Source organism: Anastrepha ludens, chromosome 6 (genome assembly GCF_028408465.1).
Source record: "Anastrepha ludens isolate Willacy chromosome 6, idAnaLude1.1, whole genome shotgun sequence".
NCBI classification, from domain to species: domain Eukaryota; kingdom Metazoa; phylum Arthropoda; class Insecta; order Diptera; family Tephritidae; genus Anastrepha; species Anastrepha ludens.
The window spans coordinates 45,254,658-45,280,484 of record NC_071502.1 but is presented as its reverse complement, the minus strand read 5'-3'; the positions used below and the strand labels follow the sequence as shown (position 1 = coordinate 45,280,484).

The following is a 25,827-nucleotide window of genomic DNA, read 5'->3' as shown; positions in this document are numbered from 1 at the left end:
TGCAACTAACTTCTAGCAACATGTTGTTGTTGGTCTTCCGCTCTGACGCGTACAATCAACTCTGTTTACATTGCGTTAGTGCACAAAGTTGGCTGACTAGAAGAAGGTCAATTGATTGGCCGTTACGCTGGCATGCCCCATTCGAGTACTCGTTGCTGGAAAATATGTTTCGTGCTCTGATGAAATTGCATAGCGAAAGTTAAAAGCAAAAGCCAATTGTACACTTAAAAATTATCGAAGTCAAGCAAATATAAATATTTGCGAATCATAAGTATAAGAAGTGGGGGAAGAAGAGATTGACTGAAGGTGCAAGGAGACATAGTACAAATAATGAAAATACTGTAATGTAATATACATTTGATTTTCGTGAATGTACCTTTTTGTTCGAAATGTTTGTAGATTATATAAATTTTTCAAGATAAAATGGAATTCAAGGTCATGGCTACATTGGTAATTGAGTGAAACTATTTTATTATTGGTAGCTATTATGTATATGTAAATATTTTGATTACAGAGAGTTTTGAGTCGTCGCTTAATTTCTGACGGCATCAAAAAATAATGTAGGTAGAAGGAGGTTGTAAAGGAATCTCTTAAATGCCATGAGGATTTTGTTGTTTTCAGAAATATTTCGGGGGCTAATGAAATTGCACATGTGGGCATGTGAGATGCCTGATACCGAGATACAGAATGACAGCTGTATCCCCGTAAACTAAAATATGCAAAAGAAGTAAAATTTTTGCACATTGATTTAATTTATAACGCGACATTGTCTAATAGGCAGACATGCCTGGGGGGTGGGCGTGCACTCACATGACTTTTGCAGAAACTGTTAGATGAGGAATTCATGATTTCGTAGCTTCTGTGCCAATATCCTGTTCTATCCAGTCGCAGATTTATCATTTTAGTTAGACAAGTTTTTAATGAGCTGGCAGACCTGAGGTCGGTGAAAATCAAAAGCCTTCTAAAGAGAAAAAGGGTGGTATAAGTGTCAAAAGAAAAAAATCATTTAGATACTGCTTTCGTTATAGTAACTTCGTTTTGTATAGATTTGCCGTGAATAAGAGGCTATCTGTAATCCGTACTAGTGGTAGTAGTAGTAGTAAAAAGGTAAAGTTTATCTAGCACCTGGTATGAAATAGAATTTTTTCAGCAAATTGGTTCAATGATTAACAATACAATTCATTTTGTGTGCGACTATTTGGCTGAAAATATCGTTAGTATCATTGCCAAATCAATTATATTTGGAAACAGAGGTTAATTGGTAATCAAAAATGTGTCACACAAGATTAGAACAGCTAAAAAAGGATATGACCAAATCGTGAACCGGATGGCGCAGCCTACGGCCAAGTAAGCCTTGCTGGGTATTTGGTGGACTAGGACCAAAATCATCCACTAAAGTACTCAGTTTAGACCTCAGCAATTTATGAAGACTTAATTTTAAAATTTTTTTAATTTTTTAATTTTTAAATTTATTTATTTAAAAATAATCTAGTAATACATCATTTTAGACTATAAAAAAAGGATTAGTGCAATTGACAATTAATGAAAATAATGCTAACTTATATTTACTTTATTTATTTATATAGACTACAAAAACAAGAAAATTAGAAACACTTAAGAATTCATTTAGTGTTATTTGAAGGCGAATTGAATTCTTGCATAGTTCTACCGTTCAACACTAGAATCATCAATCAAATTAGTACTAACCATGATCAACTAGAAAATAAGCTTCGCTGAAGAATGGGGAACTATGAGGAGTCAATCTCTCCCACTTATCAAATCGAAAACGAAAGTGAGGGAAGGAGTAGTCATTCTACTCTTTAGCGATGTTAAGCGATGAAGTTAATGAAGAACCATCGATCAGTAAAATGCAATGAAGAAGAATAAATTTGCCCATTTTTTAATCGCACAAAATTGCAATCAAATTAGCAATTATAAAAATTCAACAGGATTTTTTGGCAAATCCAAACTTGCGCTTTCTTGTTTGCAGCATACCCAAATCCTTCTTTCAAACGCGAATTAAAAACCTTGGAATTGGGATGAAATTTGTAGGATTTTTCAAATTTTTGTATAAAATTTTCAAATTGGATTTATATGGCTTTTGTTATAGCAAACAAATTGAAATTAGGTACTCCTAGCAATGATAATTTTAATATTTTTAAATATTTTACTAAAAAAAAAGTTTCAGCTGCTATAAGATGTACTTAAAATTTGGTTAAGAATTGCAACTCAGTCATTTATGTACTTCTTGACTATTTTTTATTATTTTCAACAATTCACTTTGGTGGCACAACCTTACTAATTCCCTGTGGGTGGGTGCGCCTGAGTCATATATTAAATAATGTAAGAGTATTTGTCTGAATGTGGCAGCAGAAATATTTTACGTGTAAGAGTATTTGTTTATTTGTGCGAAGTAAACCATTCTGAAGTGAAGTGTGTATTTTCCTCAAGTGAGAACAGCCTCATTTATAAACGGCTGAATGTTTATTTACGTTGAATTTATTCATAAAAACAAATGCACAACTGTGTTCGCAATAAAATCAGCGTGAAATATAGTACGGTTTTGAGCATTTGTTTATTCTTGTTTTATTTCTTTTAGTTTTTTTTATAAAAATATAGTTTATACTACAACTAAAACCTAATAACCTAAAGTGTTAAGCTTTTTCTAAAATTAAAAAAAAAAAATAATATAAAAATAAATTTAAAAATATACAAAAATCTTGCAAACCTTGTAATCAGAAGTTTTAGAAAAATTTTGGGTATGCAGTTTATAGTCTATAAAAAAAAGTTAAATTTTGAGAAATTCAAAAATTGCGTTGATTTTTGATAATTTTTCTTCCATATAAATTCCATTAAATTTTCCATTTTCCATTCCATTGTTTCCATTTTTAGTTTTATCAATTTTTATACCAAAATACTATTTGTTATAACAATCCAATTATGAAACCTCTTGTTCGAAATTTTTCTATAAATTCCGATTAAAAAGATTGCATTTTTAATGAAAATTTGTTGAATTTTTTTAAATTTTGACCAAACTTTGAACCTTAAAGATTTTAGATTTTAGTTATAGAGTAAGGTATGTAAAAAAAAAATTTAAAAAATCGACTCTCCTTTGGGCACCCGGGTCTGGCCAGACTGTCTTTTTCGAGTTTGGGCGTGAATTTAAAATACGACGACTTGAGCATCGAGGAAGTTTCCGAAAATTTAATTTTCTATCGATTTATGGATATAACCATTTAAAAAGGATCTTCGAACAGGACAAAAAATATCCAGACTCATGTACCTAACCGAAGGTTTTAAAAAAGTGGTCCAACGGAGGCTTAAATAAAACATAAATAAAACTTTTCAATATGCCGTACTGCTATTATTGTGAACACAGGTGTTGGTACTTGTGTAAGCAGACGGACATTTTTGTATGGGTATGTATGTATTTGTCTCTGTCTGTAGCTATTGAACTTTTTCCAATGTAAGAATTCATTTGGGGGTTTGTTTATTCTAAAAATGAAAAAATATGTTCCTCTTGTTAAAAGATTGCCATACGATTTATTTTGTTTTTTGAGTATTTTATGAACATTTCGTGATTTGACGAGCGTAGCGGCTTTCATTTAACGCTTAGAGATTTATGTGGATCATAAATCAATTCGTAAAAGTTAATTTTTCCACCATTTTCTTATATAACACAGAGTATTCTGTCGTTAATATGCCGCATTCGCTGTCAAATGAAAGCTAAGGACATTGAAATTTACTGCTTATATTAAGAGTTTATAACAAAATTTTGTTAATATTATTTGAAACTTTTTTGTCAGTTTGTTTTTGCTTAAACTTATCTTTTGCTGTGTTCTTTATTATTTTAAAGCCAGAGACAAGAGAGGGTATATGATGAAGTTGTTAATACCAAGTAGCACTGCGGTCTCACTATGCAATTTGAGCACTTTGACGTTTCTTGATGACACTCACAGGAAGACAACATACTGAGAACATACGGTCATGTCTCTCGACGGATATTGTTTTTGAATTGTGAGGGTTTTTAAAATCTATTTAATTATTCCAATATTCTTTTGAATATAAATTTTGGAGAAAATGTAAAATAATTCTGAACGGTCTGAATTTCTTTGGTTCATAATTTTTTAAAGACTTACTATTCAGAGCTTTAAAATTATGTATGCAAATTTATTTTGCATCGTAGCTCTGTATTTTTGAAGTAGTATAACACTTTAAGCTTGAACGCAACTATAACAACAGAGGAAAAGCTAGCCTTTCACTGATACCCAGACAGCAATCAAGGCTTTTTCTAGGTTACATCAAAACTGGTGCTGGAATATCTTGACAAGCTGAATATCTTAAACCAGAACAAGCACGTACATATCGTAAAGGTTGGAGGGCATATAGGAATTACTGGGACCAAAATCGCAATTGGTTAAAAAAAGGGCAGCCTCCCTATTTATAGGTTCAGCGCCATTTTGTGGCCCGGAAAAGCATAACTTCCCTTCTCTTATTCAGGCAGTAAACGAAATACAAATGAGTTCATAATGGAACAATCTGCTGACCTAAGGATTGTATGAATACAATTAGAATAATTTAAGAGTCGTCACAGGAATTCTAACAAGGAATTGCAGATTGAATCGGCATCTTCCTGGGAATATCCGCCAATGAAACTTCCAGGTTGTGCAGAAATGAAAATGAAACATCCAAGCATACCCAGCACTTATGCGTACACGACACAATCCCATGGGTAAACATATTTTACCAGAGGAGGAAATTAAACGCAATAAAATAGGATAAATACTGAAATGAATCGAGGAAGTTGGGCTCAGAAAAATACTTTGAATCCATAAAGGGGGCACACTAAAACATTCAGGTCACAGTGCCAAATACCTTCATATTAATAATAATCAGTACTGCAAAAAACACACTTTCGGTTCCCTTTTTAACGATTTTTTTTTGTGTTTTTATTAAAAACTTCAAAAGCAGAGACAGCAATTGTCATCAAATAATATGTTGATGTTAAAAGATATCATAAGAAACTACTTAGCCTTTGAAGAGAGGATATATCGAAAGTCGTGGCTTGTATAATCGGTCATTGGCTATTTGGTAGACATTTCTTGAGGTTGGAGTTTTTTCCCATGAATATTTTAGAAGTTGTAGAAATAAGGAAGAAACAGTTGAGCACTTCTTTGCCTGGACAATTGCCTTAACTAAAATCAGAGCAGGTTTTCTAGGTAGATACTTTTTCAATTCCCTTACAGAACTGTCATAAGAGCAACAAATTGGTTTCTCAAAGAAAAATAAACGAGGTTCCCGTGTCGCACAGTGATATCACAATGGGCCTGTAAGGTTTAAGTGAGTTGGACGTACGGACCGACTACCATCATAACATAATCTAACCTAAAACATGTACTTACGTGCTCCTGTAATTGCCTTTATTGTTATAAGTGAAAACACGTGCTAGGCCAATACGAGGTGACTATGTTTGAATATCGATGTGTACATATAAGGGGAGGGGGCCAGTTGTGAGGCGGGTTTTGAAAAAAATTAAAATTTTTTCCTCAGTTCCGCAAATTGAAAAATGAACAAGTTTAACATTTAACTATTAACCAAACGCAACTTTTCTCCAAAGAAAGTATGTTTATTTGAGTTACTCAAAAAAAAAGTGGCCCAGTTGTGACGCACCTCAAGAAATTTACTGGAAATGAGAAAATGTGAAAGGAATGTCACACCAATTGTTGTGATTTAATGATTTATTTATTTTGAAGGCTTTCAATGGCAAAAATAATGAAAAATACAAAAGAAAATGTCCTTCAATGGCCATAAATGACAACGATTTTTATTCATCATCGTCATCTAAATATTCCTAGTCGTCGTCCACGTCACTTTCGCAGTGTTTGCAAGTGAAATAACTTGCCTGCATGTTGGCGCACTTCAAATGAACTGGACGCTTGCATACGTTGCAATTGATCGAGTTGGCAGTTGGTTTTTTTTAAACAACAACAAAAATGTAGGAATTCGGCAGTTCTATATGATCGTAGTGCAAAAAAAAGGTGCGTCATAACTGGGCCACCCGCTGAGTCACAACCGGGTCACGATGCTATTTTGTGTATGACAAGCAAGTTTTTTATAGACACCACATAATCACATAAATCCATATAGAATCACAAAATATACGGCAAATACAATATTTTGATGCATTACACTCGCCTTTTCACTGTTAATTTCACAAAATTTTGGTACTTTGAAAAAAATCAAAATAACTTTTTCGCACGATTTTCAACACGATGTTTGGTGCGTGTATACACAATGCGACTACTAACGTTGGTGTCTGCACAAAAACTGCTGAACGTCAAACGAACATGATTGGCAGGGCTCAAACTGTCATTTTCATACCGCATGTCAAAAATATTTAGCTGCGTCACAACTGGGCCTGCGTCACAACTGGGCCCCCTCCCCTAGGTATTTTACAAAGAGAAGCAGGATAATGAATTGAAGAGAAATTAGTATACTGTAAAATTTTTATTGAATTGAAAGCGAAGGCGGACAAACTAGTCGCGCTGGCACGCACTGTTGTATTGGAGGTTAACATCGCCAAGGTCAAGGCCACGAGAGTTAACCACAATAACGCAAGACAGATATTGGTGGACGGATACCCAGTGGAATTCGTCGAAAACTTCTGCTAACTAGATTTGGAGCAGATGAAGATGTCAACTGCTGGCTAATCAGAGCAAGGACGGTATTCGGGCGAATGCATACAGTATGGGGGAGTATGCAAATCTGCAAGCGAACTAAACTACAAATATTCAGCTCACGCGTAAAGTCCGTATTGTTGTACGGAAGCGAAACATGGCTGGTCTCTAATACCATCACACAGAGGCTAAATCTTTCATCAACAAATGCCTCCGCATCATCTGCAGAAGATTTTGGCCAAACATCATCAGTAACGACGCACTGTGGAGATTAACGAACGGGGAACACTTAATATGGCAAATCAAACGCAGAAAATGGCGATGGATAGGTCACAGATTGACCTAGTTCAATTTTTACTTGTCAATCAAATTCGCGGCCGCCGTAGCCGAATGGGTTGGTGCATGATTACCATTCGGAGTTCACAGAGAGAACGTAGGTTCGAATCTCGGTGAAACACCAAAATTAAGAAAAACATTTTTCTAATAGCGGTCGCCCCTCGGCAGGCAATGGCAAACCTCTGAGTGTATTTCTGCCATGAAAAAGCTCCTCATAAAAATATCTGCCGTTTGGAGTCGGCTTGAAACTGTAGGCCCCTTCATTTGTGGAACAACATCAAGACGCACACCACAAACAGGAGGAGAAGCTCGGCCAAACACCCAAAAAAGGGTGCACGCACCAATTATATATATATGTATAATCGAATTCCACATTTATATTTAGAAATATCTGCATTATTAATTAACAAAACATATTAAAAAAAATGTTTATAAAAATAAAAACTGCTCTAAAATGCCACAGAAATAAATCTCATTACACTCAGCTTTCAGATTAAGTATTTCTTCACCTAAATTCGTATTTAAAATGCGAAACCTTATAGGTTTATCTGGCTTTGCAGAAAACTTTAAAAGCTTCATTTCGTAAAATTCAATCACAATAAGCAACAAAAAAGACAAAAACTTTACACAAATTTTCTCGTGTACCTACATCAGCGCATACTTATTAGCTAATACATTTAGCTATGGAACACACAGGCTCTCAGATAGGTATACATACATACATACATCCGCACTATAAAATGGAATATAATGAAAATGGCTTTTCACTTACGGTCTCGTTTTGTCCCTTCTTTGCTTCTCTTGGTTTTCTTGCTCTATTTGCCTCCACTTCAGATGCGGTAAAAGAAGTATGATGAAAACTCCTAAAAGTATAGAAGGTAGAGAGAAAATGTAAGTAAGGTATTTAAGAAGCTTTGTCGAGAATAAAGCAAAAACAAGAAAATCTAAAACAAATTCACTTGTGTTCATTGTACGTGACATTTTTACCATCGACAATTTATCGTCTCGTCTAGTACACGTACAAATCTGGTAGGTGAACGTGTTTACATTTCCGGGAGTGTAGAAAAGTTTAAAACTTTTGAGGATTACGTGTGTAAGCTTTTATGTTAACTGCACATACATATGTATGTCTCGATGGACAAAAGCATATACACACACATATGATTGCATGATGCGTGATGATACTATGCGACTATGATACTAATACAGATGGGCAAGTGAATTTCCAAATAAAAATATTTAGTTACTAGCGTACGTATCGGGGGTGTTGAGCTTAGTCTGAAAGCATGTAAATAAATCCATTTGGAACACATACATGCACACTTATGTAATTAGTCAACACAATATGACATAATTAGTCAAAGTATCGCCCATCTCCAGCTATGACTTTCAACCATTTTTTAGGCAATTTGCGAATTCCATCTCTAACGAAGTGCGGCACCCTTGAGGGTGACCGCATTATTAAACCAAATTTGTATTATCTTATAATTTCACTAGTTTTCGAGTTAAATTTAGAATTATTGAAGGTTTGCACTTTGACCTGATTGTCTCTTGTGCCCCCTACTCATCATGGTAACTCATCCAGACCCAGTTCCCTTATTCTACTACCAACCCACACACTCTCAAAATATTGTATTGCGCTTTTGTTAGATCAAGATTAGAGTATGTCGCTGTTATTTGGATACCGTACCAAATAGGCCTGTCTAATTGGATTGAGAAAGTTCAGAAAGTTTTTCTTAGTTTTACGCTACGATCTTTAAACTTTTCTGAACCTGCACCATCCTACCGCTCTCGATGTTTATTGATTGACTTAAAACCCTTTGATGGCAGACGATCTATTCTATTGTGCACATTTATTACTCGTATAATTTCTGGATCTATTGATTGTCCTTGCCTTTTAAGTAAAATTCAATTTAATATTCCCAATATCAGGCTCCGATAGTACGAAATCTTTAAAATTGGCTTCTCGAGAACCAACTACGGGGTGAATGTTCCGATTCCTAGGGCATGTACAGATTTAAATATGTTTTTCAATTCTTCTGGTGCTGATTTTACATGGCCGTATTGCATCTTAGTCAACCATCTTAAATCGTTTTTTTCTTAGTAACTAAGAATGTATCCATTCAAAGACAAATAAATAAATAAATAATTGAAAAATAATAAATAATTCATACACCTTCAACTCAAAGAACTCCTACAGCGCATGGCGCGAAAGAGATGCAAATATGATACATGCGGCTCTGTACCTTCCTAGCCATTAGTCTAGGCGCGTACACGTATATTTGGGATATACTGGGCCGAGGTGTCCCAGATACGTTAGTTTCAATTTAATGTATCAGTAATGTAACTACTTTAACTTGAACTCTTTAAAGTACACGGATTTATTATTTGGTCTATGAAACGAAAGGACGTTAAGGTAAATCGTTTTTCAATAGGTGCGCTTCAACTTTTTTCCGATAGGGAGGGCGAACGACGCAATATTTTTTATTTTTCGCTTGTCATTTGTAAACTTCATTAGTATACATTTCATCATGGAACGCTACACACTTGAGCAACGATTGCAAATCGTGCAAATTTTTTATGAAAATAATCGTTCTGTTGCTGCTACTTTAAGAGCATTTTTTCCAAAAAATCATCTTCAGTGATGAAGCTCACTTTTGGCTCAATGGCTTTGTCAACAAGCAAAATATGCGTTACTGGACAGAAAGCAATCCACACGTGATTCATGAGGCACCGTTGCATCCCGAAAAAATCACTGTTTGGTGCGGTTTACATGCCGGCGGCGTAATTGGCCCATATTTTTTCGTTGACGAGAACGATCGCCTCGTTACTGTGAATGGAAATCGATACCGCGACATGATAAACGATTATTTTTGACCGTAATTGAATGGTATGGACTTAGATGACATGTGGTTTCAACAGGACGGTGCCACAAGCCACACAGCACACGCTACAATTGATTTGTTGAAGAGTAAGTTCGATGAGCGCATTATTTCCAGAAATGGACCGGTCGAATGGCCGCCGCGCTCGTGTGATTTGACGCCTCTAGACTATTTTCTTTGGGGTTATGTGAAGTCATTGGTCTACAGTAACAAGCCGGCGACGAACGCGAAATTGATGGAATTTCGGCCGATTTATGCAAAAGAGTGGTCGAAAATTGGGTTCAACGATTGGACTTCGTAAAACGTGCACGCGGTGGTCATGCAAAAGAAATCGAATTTCATACTTAAATGTATATGTTCAAACTCGATAATAAAAAAAAATTAGTTAAAAAAGTCAAACCGTTTGTGTTTTATTCAAAAAAAAAAGTTGAAGCGCTCTTACTGAAAAACGCTTTATCATAAGTGTTTATTCCATTTTATTCCATTTTATTCTATGTAATTAATTATGAATATAAAACATTATCTATTGCAGTGGTTATAATTTTGATAAGTATAAAATTTTACTAGGTATTAATTCGAGAGTTACAGTTATTCTTTATTGGTAGTATTTAATTTGTGTTATTGTTTTCCAGCAAGAATTCCTAAATTGATGACGATACCTTTGCGATATTATAAAGAGTGGGCGACGTGGAAGAAGCGCTTTTTCCCACATGATTCGAACAGTGAAGTTGAGAACATTTTAGAGGCAGATAGAACATCAACTTTGAGTCGCTAGCTAAAACGGAAATCGATGCGGCTTTAGGCGATGCTTTGCCTGGTATACCAAGGAACCCTGAAAACCAAACCAGGAAATTATTTAACTTCTGTGTTTTGAAAAAATCGTGTGACTAGTCACATGTGGAACATCGAGGTAGTTTGTACCTAGAATCCTCATGATTGATTGTTTGAATTTTTTGCACGTTTCAATATCCTATAAAAGTGGTTTCTAACTAATATTAGTAGATTTTTATTAGTATCTTCTGTAATACCTGACCTTAGAGGTAAGGTGTATCAGAGGCATATGTTTGTGAATAATGTAACCGTAGATTTAGTTTATGAATCATTTTAAGGTACATAAAAGGCTCGAACAAGAGGAGCATTACCCGAATACTCTGTTTTACATTTAGCACCTAGAAAGTTAAGGAGCTAGGAAGAGTACACTGTGGCATATTGAAATTAATTTCATCCAAAAGCAATGAGCCCTATTGAGGTTCTATGTTCCATATATATTAATAAAAGGTTCAAATATATATAAAAGAAGTGAGCAGTCAATACTGCCATTGATGATGATTTAATATATTATCGTTGCTTTCAATAATTTATTGGCTACAAAAATAGCGGCACTGTAATCAGATGCTGGTATTGGCACACAACTGCATACGAATGTCTATAACTGTAATAGCAACGTAAACAAATTTTGTTTAAAGGACTCATATATTTAAAATTTAAAATTTCCCTCTACTTGTTGATCACTGCATCGAGTAAAAGTTTATAATAAGAAAATTTCTTGCATTTAATCAATATTCCACTTTGAATATCGTTCGTTATAATATCAAAATTCCTCATGAATTACAATCTATGACACTTTAATTTACATTCTTACCTCTTTTCAAAGAATTTATTGTAAGGCTTGCTCGATTTATGATATTAATTTAGAAAAATTTATTAGTCATTCTAGCAAAGCACATCGCACCATAATTGCACATCGCCCAAGTGGGCACATATGTATGTATGTACGTTATTCATGCTAATTTGATAATTCAACTAAAGTGTCATTTGTCATCACTGTAAAAGCTCTTGTTTATAAATAAATAATTCAATTTGAAGTCGCTTTATGCCCCTTTTTAGAAAAGCTTGCCGCCTCTCTATGTGCTCTTGCTGACACACAACATACGCACTTTACCCCGTGAGCATACCAACGCACTCTATGCTGCTTAATGCTGTGCCTGCTAGCCGGTCTGGCTGCCTACTATCGTGTCAATTCCCCGATAAACGGATTTCATGGTAAAAGCAAACACTGCATATTGCCACTCACATTGTCATCCTCAGCCTGCGTTGAGTGCCTTATTTATTTGTTGTCGTGTGTCCTTGCATACCCATCCACTCTAAGGCATTACTTTCACTTCACACTACTTACTGCCCTCCACAAGGCGAGCCGACCACACAGCTTATACATACATACTTGTATATATCAATAATATATGCAAAAAGACATTCCAAGGGAGTTGGGTGACAGCGAGTAAACTCAGGAGGTCACTAGGTGGCGGACAATGCGAAATGATATGTCAGAGGAAAAGACAAATAAGCTACAGCAGCAACTAGGCAAACGCTGTGCGATAGTGTGATGAAGATACAAATGACACAACTGTTGCGCAGCGAGCAGCTTTTCGGGTAAAGTGTAATGAAAATAAATAAAAATATTTGGTTGGGTGCCTGAGTGTGGGAGTTGGGCTACTATTTGCACACCTTTAGAGCCAAATATGGCATAAAGTTGAATTTAGGCAGACAATTATTTTTCTTTGAAATATATATGAAATTGGAAAATGTCTCGAAATTCTGGTGATAAATAAATATTCCTTGAGCAAATATGAGATAAGCTTTGTTCAGGGAAAAGAGTTTTATTTTCCAGGTAGCCTTTCCATTTAACTATCGCTGGGTGAGGTGCAAGTTTTGTTTAAATATATATAGGCGCATCAATTAAAAGGAAAATACGTTGCTTAGCGAAAGCTTATTTGTAAATATATAGGTATATAAGCAAACAAAAAGTAATGTAAGCCAATGGCGTAATTATTCAGAAATATTGCGACGCAGGTGTTTTAGAAATAAAGAGAGGCAAAACGAACAACTAATTACATATAAAAAAGGAAACCGAGTGGTGACATAGGGATAATATATTGATTATTAAATTCGTTGAACACAAACTGCATAAACTGTAAGATTTCGCTGTATTTAACATTTTTTTATTAACTTGGCGTCCCATTTTTGCTTGACATTTATATTTTACTTTATTTACAGGTCAACTTCTTCTTTATTTGCAATTTGTTACCGAATGTGAGCGATCATGGATAAAATATACAGGGGTTGATTATTTTTTTAAGCAGTTTTATTAAACCTTTTGGCTTATTAAACTAATATTCTTCAAAATAGGACCCTTGAGCGTCAATACACCGCTGGTAGCGGTCCTTCCGCTGCAGGAAACATTTTTTAAACTCATCCGCCGGAACCGCGTTCAATTCGGCTGTCACAGTTTTTTGGATCGCCTCGATGGAGTCGAAACGCCTCCCCTTCAGCTTTCTTTTCAGGCGCGTGAACAAGAAGAAGTCCGGAGGGGACAGGTCTGGGCTGTAGGGAGGGTGGGGAAGCACCGGAACCCCATCTTGGCCAATTCAGAGGTGCAGAGGAAGGCGGTGTGCGCCGGCGCATTGTCGTGATGAAGGGTCCAATTGTTGACGAGGTCGGGTCGAACCCGGGCAAAGCGGTTTTTCAGCCGAAGGAGTACTTCTTTGTAAAATGTTGCGTTTACAGTGCTTCCTGGAGGTACAAACTGTTTAGCTTTACGTAAAATTGGCGTTGCAACGTTGCAACATTGCTCTAACGATCGCTGCATTTTCGCCACTGCAAAATCTTAACACACTTTTAAAACAGTTTTCACGCGTTCAGCGATGTTGACTGCCCCGCTGTTGCCAGCGAACTGGGACCAGTTTCCAGTGGAAGGGGAAGATCCAACGATCATTCTTCCCCACCAGCCGATTCGGTTGATCGCTTGGCAGACGCTCCGCGCGGGGAGGCTCATTACTTTTCAATCAAACCCTGTAATGTATAAAATTCAATTTAATTCAAAAGATGACCGATATTTTGGATAATATTTTTTATTACGATGCCTTGTCTTCCTTCAACCTTTCCTTGCTGTGTTAGTTGCAGGAGACCAACTAAAACATTGCATTTTCTATACTTAATATTATAAAGAGGAAAACTTTGTTTGTTTGTTTGTTTGTTTGTTTGTAACGAATAGGCTCAAAAACTACTGGACCGATTTTAAAAATTCTTTCACCATTCGAAAACTACATTATCCAAGAGTAACATGGATTACATTTTATTTTGGAAAAAAATAGGGTTCCGTAAGATATTTGGATTTTTCGGACACAAACTGAAAAAAATCTTATATATAAAATAAAGTCAACTTTTTGTGTGTATTCGCTAACCGGCCGTGTCTGCACCGAATTAAACCAAACTTACACACATTGTTAAGAAGGTATTGAAGATGGTTTCCGTATAGTTTGGATACCTATTGGTAGATAGGGCTCGAGATATAGGTCAAAACGTGGACCCGGGTAACCTTCGGATGTGTATGTACAATATGGGTATCAAATGGAAGCTGTTGGTGAATGCTTTAGTTCAGAGTATTTTTCATGCCGCTCCGTGGCTAGGGTCTCGAGATAGAGACCAAAACGTGGACCCTAGAATGTGTTTGTACAATATGGATATCAAATGAAAGCTGTTGATAAGTGCTTTAATACGGGGTAATTTTCATACCTATTGATGACTAGGATCTCGAAATATATGCCAAAACGTTGACCCGCCGTGTCTTTGAACCGAATTAAACCAAACTTACACACATTGTTAAGTAGGTATTGAAGATGATTTCCGTATAGTTTGAATACTTATTGGTAGATAGGGTCTCGAGATATTGGTCAAAACGTGGACCCGGGTAACCTTCGGACGTGCATGTACAATACGGGTATCAAATGGAAGCTGTTGGTGAATGCTTTAGTTCAGAGTATTTTTCATGCCGCTCCGTGACTAGGGTCTCGAGATAGAGACCAAAACGTGGACCCTAGAATGTGTTTGTACAATATGGATATCAAATTGAAGCTGTTGGTGAATGCCTTAGTACAGAGTATTTTTCATGCCGCTACGTGACTGAGGTCTCGAGATATAGGTCAAAACGTGGACCCGGGTAACCTTTGGTTGTGTATGTACAATATGGGTATCAAATGAAAGCTGTTGATAAGTGCTTTAATACGGGGTAATTTTCATACCTATTGATGACTAGGGTCTCGAAATATATGCCAAAACGTGGACCCGCCGTGTCTTTGCACCGAATTAAACCAAACTTACGCACATTGTTAAGTAAGTATTGAAAATGGGTTTCGTAAAGTTTGGTTGTAATTCGGAGCACTGGCAACGGGTGCAGCGTTCTTTTGAACCAGCCATAATGTCGCTTACTTTTCTAACGCTCGGGGCGGAACTGAACTGTCAAATTGACAGTGTGAGTTACAATGTGTCAATATTTCTTTCTGATTTGGATGCCATAAGGAAAAAACGTAAGTGCAACATGTAAAAATTCTTTGTGCATTTTTTTGGAGTGGATTTTGGAACAGTGAATAATTTCTTACGAAATTTGAGAATTTAATGTGAAATCCGAATGAAATTATGTGTTCGTGCTCCAATGCTTAATAAAACATATAAATTGAAACGAAAAATTCATGGATGATCAGGAAAAAAGACGATTGTTTATTCATATGCGTTGATTTCAAATTTAAAAACAATCTTCTTTTTTCCTGATTTTCAATTTATATTTTATATTTACTCAAAAACAAATAGAAAAACAAAAAATATTGTTTATGCCAAAGCGCTTGAATAAAGAATAAAGAAATAAATAATATGAAAACCATATATTTTCTGTTCTAAACCATATCTATTCTATTTTAGTGGGCCCAGCGAAGGGGGCCGGGTTTGCTAGTATTTAATAAATTAGCGCTAATTGTGTCGTTCGTGTCCGGCCAATTCGTTGAGAAATCATGAATTTTTTATGAAGCTACTGCACGGTGTATGTGACATTGCATTTGTTTGTGACAAAATATTATTAAAATAAAAATTTTTGAAAAAATCTCTTCAGATATGTTTAGTTGAAGCTAAGACGATACCTAGTGAATTTTTTCTAATTTTCTGTTGGCATTATATAGTATGATAGAAATAAGTGCTGGACGCGAACGACCCATCGATATGAGATTAAGGTACCAGATAGGTGGTAAGCCTATGTAATAATTCTGAATTTAGGTTTAATTAAAGACCATTTTCGCAAGACGAAAGGGACCTATCATTCGAAAAGGAAATTGGCTGTTAGAATGACCACGCTTATTGAGTTTGCTTGAAACTCAGCTTTTCAAAATTAGAAATGTCGGATCCAACTTAACGGCGAATTAAAAAAAGATTGGATTCACTCGAAGTTCGATAATTGGATATTTTTGCGGTCGTTGATTAGGGATCTTATGTTAGTATTCTTTGATGGCATTCGAATTAACCTTCGATGGAAATATCTATATTTTTTACGTAAAACCTGTGAGTTTCAGCCCCATTCATAAACTTTTTCCACAAACAGAGTTAAAGTTTTTATTGACCCCTTTATTTTAAGTATTTAGATAAAATAAGTTTAAAATGAATTGGCTAATTTAATTTATTCAAAGACATCAGATCATATAATAACATGCTTGAATTTTATTCACATAAAGAAAGTTTTTATTAGAAATAGGCTTTGCGTTCTAAAACAAGAAAAAATATCTATCGGAAAACTCTATTGGACTTCAGGAAACTACGGTATATAAACTAAAAATAAAGTAGTAAGAATACAAAAAAATACCAAATTCATAAAAATTAGTTATTGTAGTTAATTGCCTTATATATTTTTTATAGTAAGTAGTGTCAACTTTATTTTTGTATAAAATTAATTAAAATTAAAAAATAAATAAATAAAAATTAAAAAATAAATAAATAAAAAAAAATCAATGATTTACACTTTCCTATATCGTTGACAGTATGAACGCACATGTATTTGTCTTAGTTTTGTCAAAGGTCAATTTTAATTTTTTTAACTCGATTTCCATAAGGAGTTATTTTCTGTTACAGCAGTAATGGCAATATGATCTAGAAGTCGCCTTCTAAAAGAAAGTACGAAGGAAACTTTGTATATGATTTGGATGACGAAATCATTGTTTCTGATGACGATGGTAGTATTTTTGACCTTTGTACATTGGCAATGGCGAATATCGTAAGCAATGGGAGATTGAGCCGTACGAGCTTTATGCCAACATAGACAAAGGGCATCGAATTACGATGAAGTTTGCACGAGAAAGAAACGACTGGCGCATTTTGTTAAACTCAGCCAAAATCGGTTTTCTTGACCTGCATAAACTCGGTGCGCATCAGCTACTGAGGACTTAGTGCATGAATTCGAAGAGCAAAGTCGGCGTTGCTAAAATATATTTCACGGCATATTTCTAGGTGTTACATAGAAATTAACAAACCACAGCCCATTAAACTTTTGGTGGGGTGACTCGCAACGCAGGTTAACATTAAAAAAAGTATTAGATTCTCTCAAAGCAGGTTACTCGCTGACTTTTGGCATCGCTGACTTCGAATCCGACGTTAATATTTTTAAAATTCCATAATGGCGGTCGAATAAACTCATTGCTTGGAGATTGTAGAAACTAGAAATGACAGAGCCAATATGGTAGTCGGGATTTCAAAAAATGCTAAATATTTAAAGCGTTTACATTTAGATATCCGGGCATTGCGAGTAGCTGTGTAGCTTGAACGTTGCTTAACAGCTTAACAAAAATTTCCAATTTTATTTGTCTAAGCTAAAATAGTGAAAAAAGGAAAAAAATAGAAAACTTGATATAATCGAGCGCACGTTCGAAGATTTTCAAGTAATGAGTATTGCATGCGTGAGTGCGAGTAGTCGTTGCTCATACGCCCCGGCTGTTCGAAAATGTGTGAACAAAGTCGAGTGCTGAAGTATCTGCTTACTTTGTATTATTAGTAAATTAAATGATTTCTAAAAGCTATTTATTCCAAGAGACCATATTGAGCATCAATTATCAAGAAATTCCATAAATTTTCCTTTGAACTAAGTTTAAATGAGTTCCTGTTCAAGTCAATTGTAAAAAACATATAAAGTCAGAAATCTGTGGCAAAAAACCTAAAGCGCAAATTAAATTTTTCGCACGATCAACTCCTTTCCATTATACCTACATGCACATTTTATTAAATTTCTAAATGCAATGCGTGTCAATCTTATTGCATATTCTCTAAATATAGTAGATATAAATCTTTTTTGATGACAGGCCAGGAACGAGCAGCATCTGATCTTTATTCGTTCGATAAATACGTTGAAAATAGCTAGGAAGCTTCATATAATTTTAAGGGGGTTTTCTGGTCTGAACGCTTTAATTTTAGGAATTTTTAAAACTAAGATAAAACAAATGAAAACATTTGCAGTATCCATTGTTTTATGGTTTTTATTAATATTGGAAAAGTAAAAAAATAAAGATTAAGGGCGAAACGCCACTGTGAAAATTCAAAAAAATCGACTTTTTTTGCATAACTTGTTAGTATAACTTCTAAAGAAATTGTGGTAAAAACTTTAAAGCGAAATTCGCCTTATTCCCGATTCTATGTGTACTTAAGTGAGCGCCCGACGGTTCGGCCCGCGTTTTTCTGGAAACGACTTTTTTTTGATACGGTGGCAACGATTTCTCGAAGACTAATGAACCGATTTTAATTTTCTTTTTTTTCAACATTTTTGTTATCGCATTGGCTATTGTTGTACGTAGCTAATTTTCAAAAGTTTGAAAATAACTATTTTTTTGGGCCTGTTGAAAATCAAAAAAATGGTGAAAAACACACATCCAAATTCAAATTAGCGCCATTTTGTCAAAACAAAAAAAAAAAAAAAAACAACGGCTACGTATAACGATAGCCACTTTTGTGTAGATGAATAACATTTTTGGGTAATTGATTTCAGATGATTATTCATTGCTGTATCGCTGCCACCAGATAACGTCATTTTTTTAACTCGGTACGTTTATCTACATAAATTTGTCAATTTTCAATTTTTTTTAATAAAAATCTATATGAACATAGTTTAATACATATATAATAAATAGCTTTTTGTTCGATCCCCGAATAGTCATTCCCACTTACAAAAAAGATTCCCAAAAATCGATTATTTTTTGACCCACCACTGTGGCGTTTACCCTTAATAAAAAAAGATTAAAAAAATCGTGGAATTACAGGCCGGTGGAGTGGGGGCTACCTAAAAACCGGTGCTTCATGGTTGACATGATTCCTTGTAGTGATCTAAAACTAAAAAATAAAAAAAATCCTTCATTAGTTAGGATGTCGCTACCGGATTACGCCAAATCAAAGAAAAAAAAAATCTCAAAATCGCGTCAACTTGAAAAAAAAAAAAATTTTTTACCCTTTTTTTTACCTTTTCAAATTTTTTAAAAATACTTCAGACTTAAATTTTCTAAATTCAAGTAGAACTTGAGATATCATACCGACCATCTCAAAAAAAGTAGTTTTGAGAAAACTGGGTTTGAAGTTTGAGCAACAATTCTCACTCTGGATTAATCGGCGATATATTTCCCGGTATATATTATAGAAGTATAAAGTTTATGTATAACGTTTTTTCTAATAGCGGTCGCCCCTCGGCAGGCAATGGCAAAACCTTCGAGTGTATTTCTGCCATGAAAAAGCTCCTCATAAAAATATCTGCCGTTCGGAGTCGGCTTGAAACTGTAGGTCCCTCCATTTGTGGAACAACATCAAGACGCACACCACAAATAGAAGGAGGAGCTCGGCCAAACACCCAAAACAGGGTATACGCGCCAAGTATATATATATATTATATGTATATGTGTATATAATAAATAAAGGTTGTGTGGGACACAAAATATTCTGTGGAAAGAACGAGTCCTCAAGTCGTCCGGTAACATCTACCGTTCGTTGTGCGATTCGCTCCGCTCGGCCGGCTTAGACGCCACGTAACAAAATCCGCTGTATCTCCGAAAATAATTCGAATTTTGAAAAATCCGTTGTAGGGCATATTTTTGAACGTCTAAGCTTTGAAAATATGCAAAAAAATCGATTTTTTCAAATTTCTAGACCAAAATACCCCCTCAAGTCGAGATCTATTTAGCGATGGGGCTAATTTCCTACTTAATGAGTTCATGAGGAAGTCAAACATTGAACGAGAATAAATTTTGCATAATCGATTATATACCGGAAAGCCCCTGTTTTGGTTCATTCGTTTTGAAATCTGCTTTGAAACTAAACGTTAAGATCCATAGCCTCTAAGCTGAAAAGCCCAGTATTAGCCACTTCACTAGTTTTTCGCAGTTCATTTAAAAAAAAAAAATCTAAATCTCTTAAAAGAAACATTCGTTTGATACGTACATATCTTCTATAATATACAACTCCAGATACTAAAAAATGCTTCAAACAGGGGGAGAAAAATAGAGTGCATGCACATGATATTCTAATGAATTAACGCTACTCAGCATGATTTTCTCATTCCTTAATCTGTCACTTCCCAAACGCTGTTGTTGCCCTGCTGAATTGGCTACATTAATTACAGACGCAAATTTGTACGGCACGCATGCTGGGCTTACTCATTGAGATCCCAGCACCACTCAATTAGAGACACCTTGGTGAGGACAAACCAAAGCGGGAATCCAACATCATCTAGCGCCTTTCACACTTCCACGATACTATATAACGGTAAGGGAAAGAAAGCATTTGCCTAGCATGCGAAAGCTATGCCAGGCATGCATTTGTATGTACATATGTATATGTGAATATAATTGTATGCCACAGTTGGAAGCATCGTCATAGCATATGTGTTAATTAAAATATTTCGTTGGCCTTTAGTCGCAGTGGCAGAGCCCCAATCTGTGGTGCTGTGTTGTCAGCGAAGGTGGCCGTAGTGTTCAGAAACGTTCGAGTTGCTGCGGCCCTACACTCGCATTGTACGAGTGTATGCAAATACTTTTCTAAAATCTTTTGTTAGTTTAGTTTATTTGTATTTAAATAGCCTGGCATGCGTATGTGTGTGTGGGTGTGTATCATGAATGCGTCTTAATTAAACTGAGATACAGCGCAAATATGCCAAATCACTGTCAGTAGCAAAATGAGCTGCAATGTTGTTGTCGTTAGCAGATTTATCATCATCATTACCAGCATCGGCAGTCTCATCAAAATCACTTTCATCACCATTTAAATCAACATCAGCCATTTTGGAAAGTTTTGCGTGTGACCAACCATTGGCGTCGGCTTTTGGAATGTTTCAGCGACTTTAGCCATTAAATTCTTCTACCAATAACGAGAACCATTTAGGCGTCGTCTAACGCTATTTAATCTCATTTTAGATGGCTGTCATTTTCTGCTGCTGTTTGACATTTTTATGTCGCTCAAGTTTTTTCGCTGCTTAACTTGTGGATTTATTCACCAACTTTTTTTCGATGCCTAACAAAGTTTAATAAGTCAATCATTTTGTTTGTGCTGAATAGACAATTTTTTTGTGCTCACTATAGTGTGAATTAATTGAATTGAGTTATTAAAATGACAAAAACTTGGATATAATACCCGTATTGTACCATTCATTCTAGTTTTTGATTAAATATATTTTTATTTATACGGTAAGAATAATTTTATTTGTTATTAATTTTAAAATTTAAAAGTAACTGCAATAACGAGGATACTTGTATTAAATCCTTTATTTATTTAATATATGGAAAATAACAATAAATTATTATTTTACAAAAAAATGAGCACCAGCTGCCAGGGCTTACGGCTCACTGCTCTAATAAGATTATTTTTTGACTAGAAAAGTTAAGCTATTAGACATTTAATTTTCTGGAAAAGATTATTAGGTACTATCGACACATGAATTAATAAAGAAATTAAGTTATGTGGGAGGTAAATTCATAGGATATACGGAAGAATATTTACATAGATATTTAAGTAAAGAGACTTATAGCGTAAATCAATTTTCTTAGATCCGCTTTAATTAAGTGATCTGTCATTATTTCAATGCTTTCCTGAGACTCCTTCTTTAGTATTTCCGAGGCAAGATGGTTGTTGAAACTTGTGTTCTTGAGATTCATAAAATGCGTGCAGTCGTCCAAAAGGTATTTAACTGTTAATGTTGACAGGGTGCAGTAGGGGCAAGGAGGTGGCCTCTCACCATTTAAAATGTGGGAGTGTGTACCGATTGTGTGTCCAATGCGAAGTCGGATGAAGGCAGAGATGTCCTTGGTACGGCATATGGCTTGATAGTTGGATTTAGTGTCAGTTGTACTTAAGCTTTGATAACGATGTTGCACTGTTCCCCATGCCTCGTTCTGTTTGCTTCAGAATATTTATTATTAAGTAGTCTGTAGATGTCCTTCTTCAGCATACAATCAAATGTGTGCAATGGTTCCATTGCTGCAGCCTTTGGTCCGTTAATAACAACGTTGTCAGGAATCCACATTGTTTTGACTTTGGTGCTCAATTAATATGCTCCGTATGCTTGAAATAAGGGGGATTTGTTTCTTATGTTCATGATACCTGTTATTGTAGACTTGCTATCCGAACAAATTATTGTTTTTTCATTAGTTTTTGATGCAACTATTATGGCATTGTATATTGCTATAGCTTCTGCTGTGTACACACAACGTTAGTAAGGTAGTTGACCCTTCGTTATTGTTTCACCATCAGCATTCACTACTGCAAACGTGGTGTGGTCCAGAATTTTTGAACTATCAGTGTAGATAATTTTCCATTCAGGTCTAAATGGTGCGATGTATTCTTCAAACCTACGCTGGTATTCTAATGAACTGGTGTTGGATTTAGGAAATGTGGCTATACCAAATAGAACTGAAGACTTTCTAAAATGCCAAGGCGGTGAGATAATTGTCCTAATTGTGGCCGTGAGGTTATTCCCAGTTTGTTAGCATATTCCAGTGCTCTTAGTATAGTTGACTTGCGATTTTGCACTTTACTTGCAGCAAATAGTGATGAGGTGGCCTCATGTAGAATGCTATTGTTGCAATAGAGAAGTTTTGGGATGAGACTCATTGTGGTTATTTGAATAACCATATAACAAAAGCAAGCCAACTAGCAGCAAAGGCTCTTGGCCTCTACTCATACTTATATCAGGTGTACATCTATGAAACTGGAATTAGCACACAGTAGATGGCGTTGGCTTCATGCAGCCCGCGCAAACGATAACACATCAATATTTTATCTAACTATTTATTTAACTATTGTCCTTTTCTTTTCTTTGAGACTTCATTTTATAAAAGTATAGCTTATAGTCTAACAAAACCTTTATAAGTAATTGCAAGTTGTAAATTTTTTACAGAAATTAAAAATTTAAAGGCGAAAAGTGCTTTTGGCGACGTATTCATAAATAGGAAATTTCGGTTTCGTAGGTATACGTCACCGTGGCAAACCTTGCAGAGAAACGCGAAACTATTCTATTCTGAAAACATTCTAGTTCAGATGCTGACATTTAATAGAGGAAATCAGAGTAGTTATGGTAGTTATGGACCAGAATTAATTTGTCTGCAAAATACATCATTTTTTTTTTTAGATAAGGAAGTTTGAGACTCGTTTATCAACGCACTAATTCATTGCGATAGTTGGGGAATATACGATTTTATTTGCACAATTATATAACAATTAACAACAATTAGTTGTTGTATAATTAATATTTGCACGAATTTTGTGCACTTTATTTCAAGCTTTCCATTACAAGTCAGTAAGATTTGAGGAGCGGATTTATAATCTTGTTATAATTTGTTTGTTTAAAGTTCTTAGGATTTACATAATATTTTTGCATGTTTAACCGGCTTTTTGTACCTGAAAGAAGTTTCATATAATTATAAGAAAAAAGATATTCATGTTTAATATCAAAAAGAATAACATATTTTATAGCGTTAGAATGCAGTGGATGTTTTTTTTTTATGGTCTAGAACTGATTATTTTAGAAACATATTGGACTTGTATTTATTTAGCGAGTATGAACTGTATTTTGCTGATAAATGGCCGGCAGTCGACATTTGGTTGGACATCGCCTATTAATAATCCAAATTACGAAAATGAAGAAAACATAGAACTCAAAATGTTTGGGCTCAGAAGTGAACAGGTAGTCTTCAAACTTACAGCTAAAGTTTTACCTGCAGGGAATTTATAAAAGCATCGCAAACTGACAAGTTTGGACTATTTATTTATGCAGTATATTTTTTTTACTTAATTTAAAAAATATATAGATCATTCACATTTAAAATAATTCAGCAAACTTGTTTCAAAACTTCAATGTTTTTATCGAATTAAAAAAAAAGTCGGTACGCCGCTTCATAGCCCATTAAATTTTAACATAATAAAATGCAAACTCTGATTAATTTTTGATAACTTTATTCGTTCATGAAAAATGTCGTGCATTCGTGATACGAGGTGTGTTCAAAAAGTATCGCAAATTTTGTATTTTCGCAGGTTACGTATATTCGAATTTCGAGTTTTTTGTGGCGATATGTTGGTACTCATATCTCTCACTCACGCCAACGAGTTCGGCCGCTTTGAAAGTTCAGTTATTTGTTGACAGCTGCTTTGCGTGCACGTGTTTCGGCTCGTCCTCGATTTTTGTCTATTCAAAAAGATGGATCAAAGAACCTGTATCAAATTTTGTGTGTCAAACGAAATTAAGTGCGCGGATGCATTTCGAATGTTGACTGTGTCATACGGAGAAGCTACTTTGGACCAAAGCAACGTATATCGGTGGTACAAATTGAACGACCGAGCTCTTCAACCACAGACGAAAAATTTGATGAAGTGAAGAGAATGGTATTGGCCAATCGTCGAATCACCGTTAGAGAAGTTACTAGGACAGAAGTTGCTAGACATATCGATTGGGTCGTGCCATTCAATTTTTTTCAATGATTTAGGCATGAGACGGGTCGTCGCAAAATTCGTACCAAAACTGCTCAATTTCGACCAAGAGCAGCATCGCATGAACATTGATAATGAGATGTTGGACTATGTCCGCGACGAAACAAATTTGCTCCAGAGGGTCATAACTGGTGACGAATCGTTGGTTTATGGTTATGGTTATGACGTGGAAACCACTGCTCAACCATTTCAATGGCAGCTGCCGTACGAACCAATACCGTAAAAAGCGCGTCAAGTTCGGTCGAATGTAAAGGTTTTGCTTACCATTTTCTTCGATTGCAGGGGCGTTGTGCATCATGAGTTCTTGCCACAGGATAAAACGGTCAATAAGGAATATTACCTGCAAGTTATACGTCATTTGCGCAAAGCAATCCGCCAGAAACGCCCGGATTTGTGGAAGCACAAAAATTGGCTCTTGCATCACGATAACGCCCCTGCTCACACATCGTGGCGTGTCCGCGACTTTTTGGCCAAAAACAACAAACTTATGATGCCACAGCCACCGCATTCCACAGATCTGGCCCCCGTGACTTTTTCTTATTCCCGAAATGGAAGAGACCCATTAAAGTTGGACGCTACGCTACGATTGACGAGATAAAGGCGGCATCGAAGGAGGAGCTGAACAAGATAAAAAAAATGATTTTTTAAAGGTGCTTCGAGGATTGGAAAAACGTTGGCACAAGTGCATAATATCTCATGGGGATTACTTCTAAGGGGACAAAATAGATATTAATGAATAAATAAATAATTTTTGAAAAAAACACGTAATTCCCGATACTTTTCGAACACATCTCGTATAGAAACCTTATATAACTGAAGGCTATTTTCGTGTTAAACAAAGCGATCAGTATTTCGAAGCAGAGAACATAAGCGCTGGCGTGCCGCAAGGAAGCATACTTGGGCCCCTACTTTACCTTCTGCATAAGAAAGATATACCATTGCCTCCAAGCACTTTGATCGCTACCTTTGCTGATGACACAGCAATCCTCGCAATAGAAATAACTATCGAAGGAGCGGGAGCTAAACTTCAAACCGCATAGACATAGTAGAAAAGTTGACGGAAACTTGGCGAATAAAATTAAACAGTAGCAAATCAATTCATGTGAGCGTTACCA

General features: G+C 35.5%; 1 protein-coding gene across 5 annotated transcripts in view; it reads right to left on the bottom strand.

The window, feature by feature from the left end:
- The window catches only part of LOC128865723 (protein qui-1), a 317,735-nt gene that overhangs the window by 249,364 nt on the left and 42,544 nt on the right, over nt 1-25,827 (bottom strand). For all 5 annotated transcript variants that reach the window (XM_054106016.1, XM_054106015.1, XM_054106012.1 and 2 more), the window contains exon 3: nt 7,786-7,876. The gene's annotated coding sequence lies outside the window, so the exon portion shown is untranslated. The remainder of the gene's footprint in view (nt 1-7,785; nt 7,877-25,827) is intronic.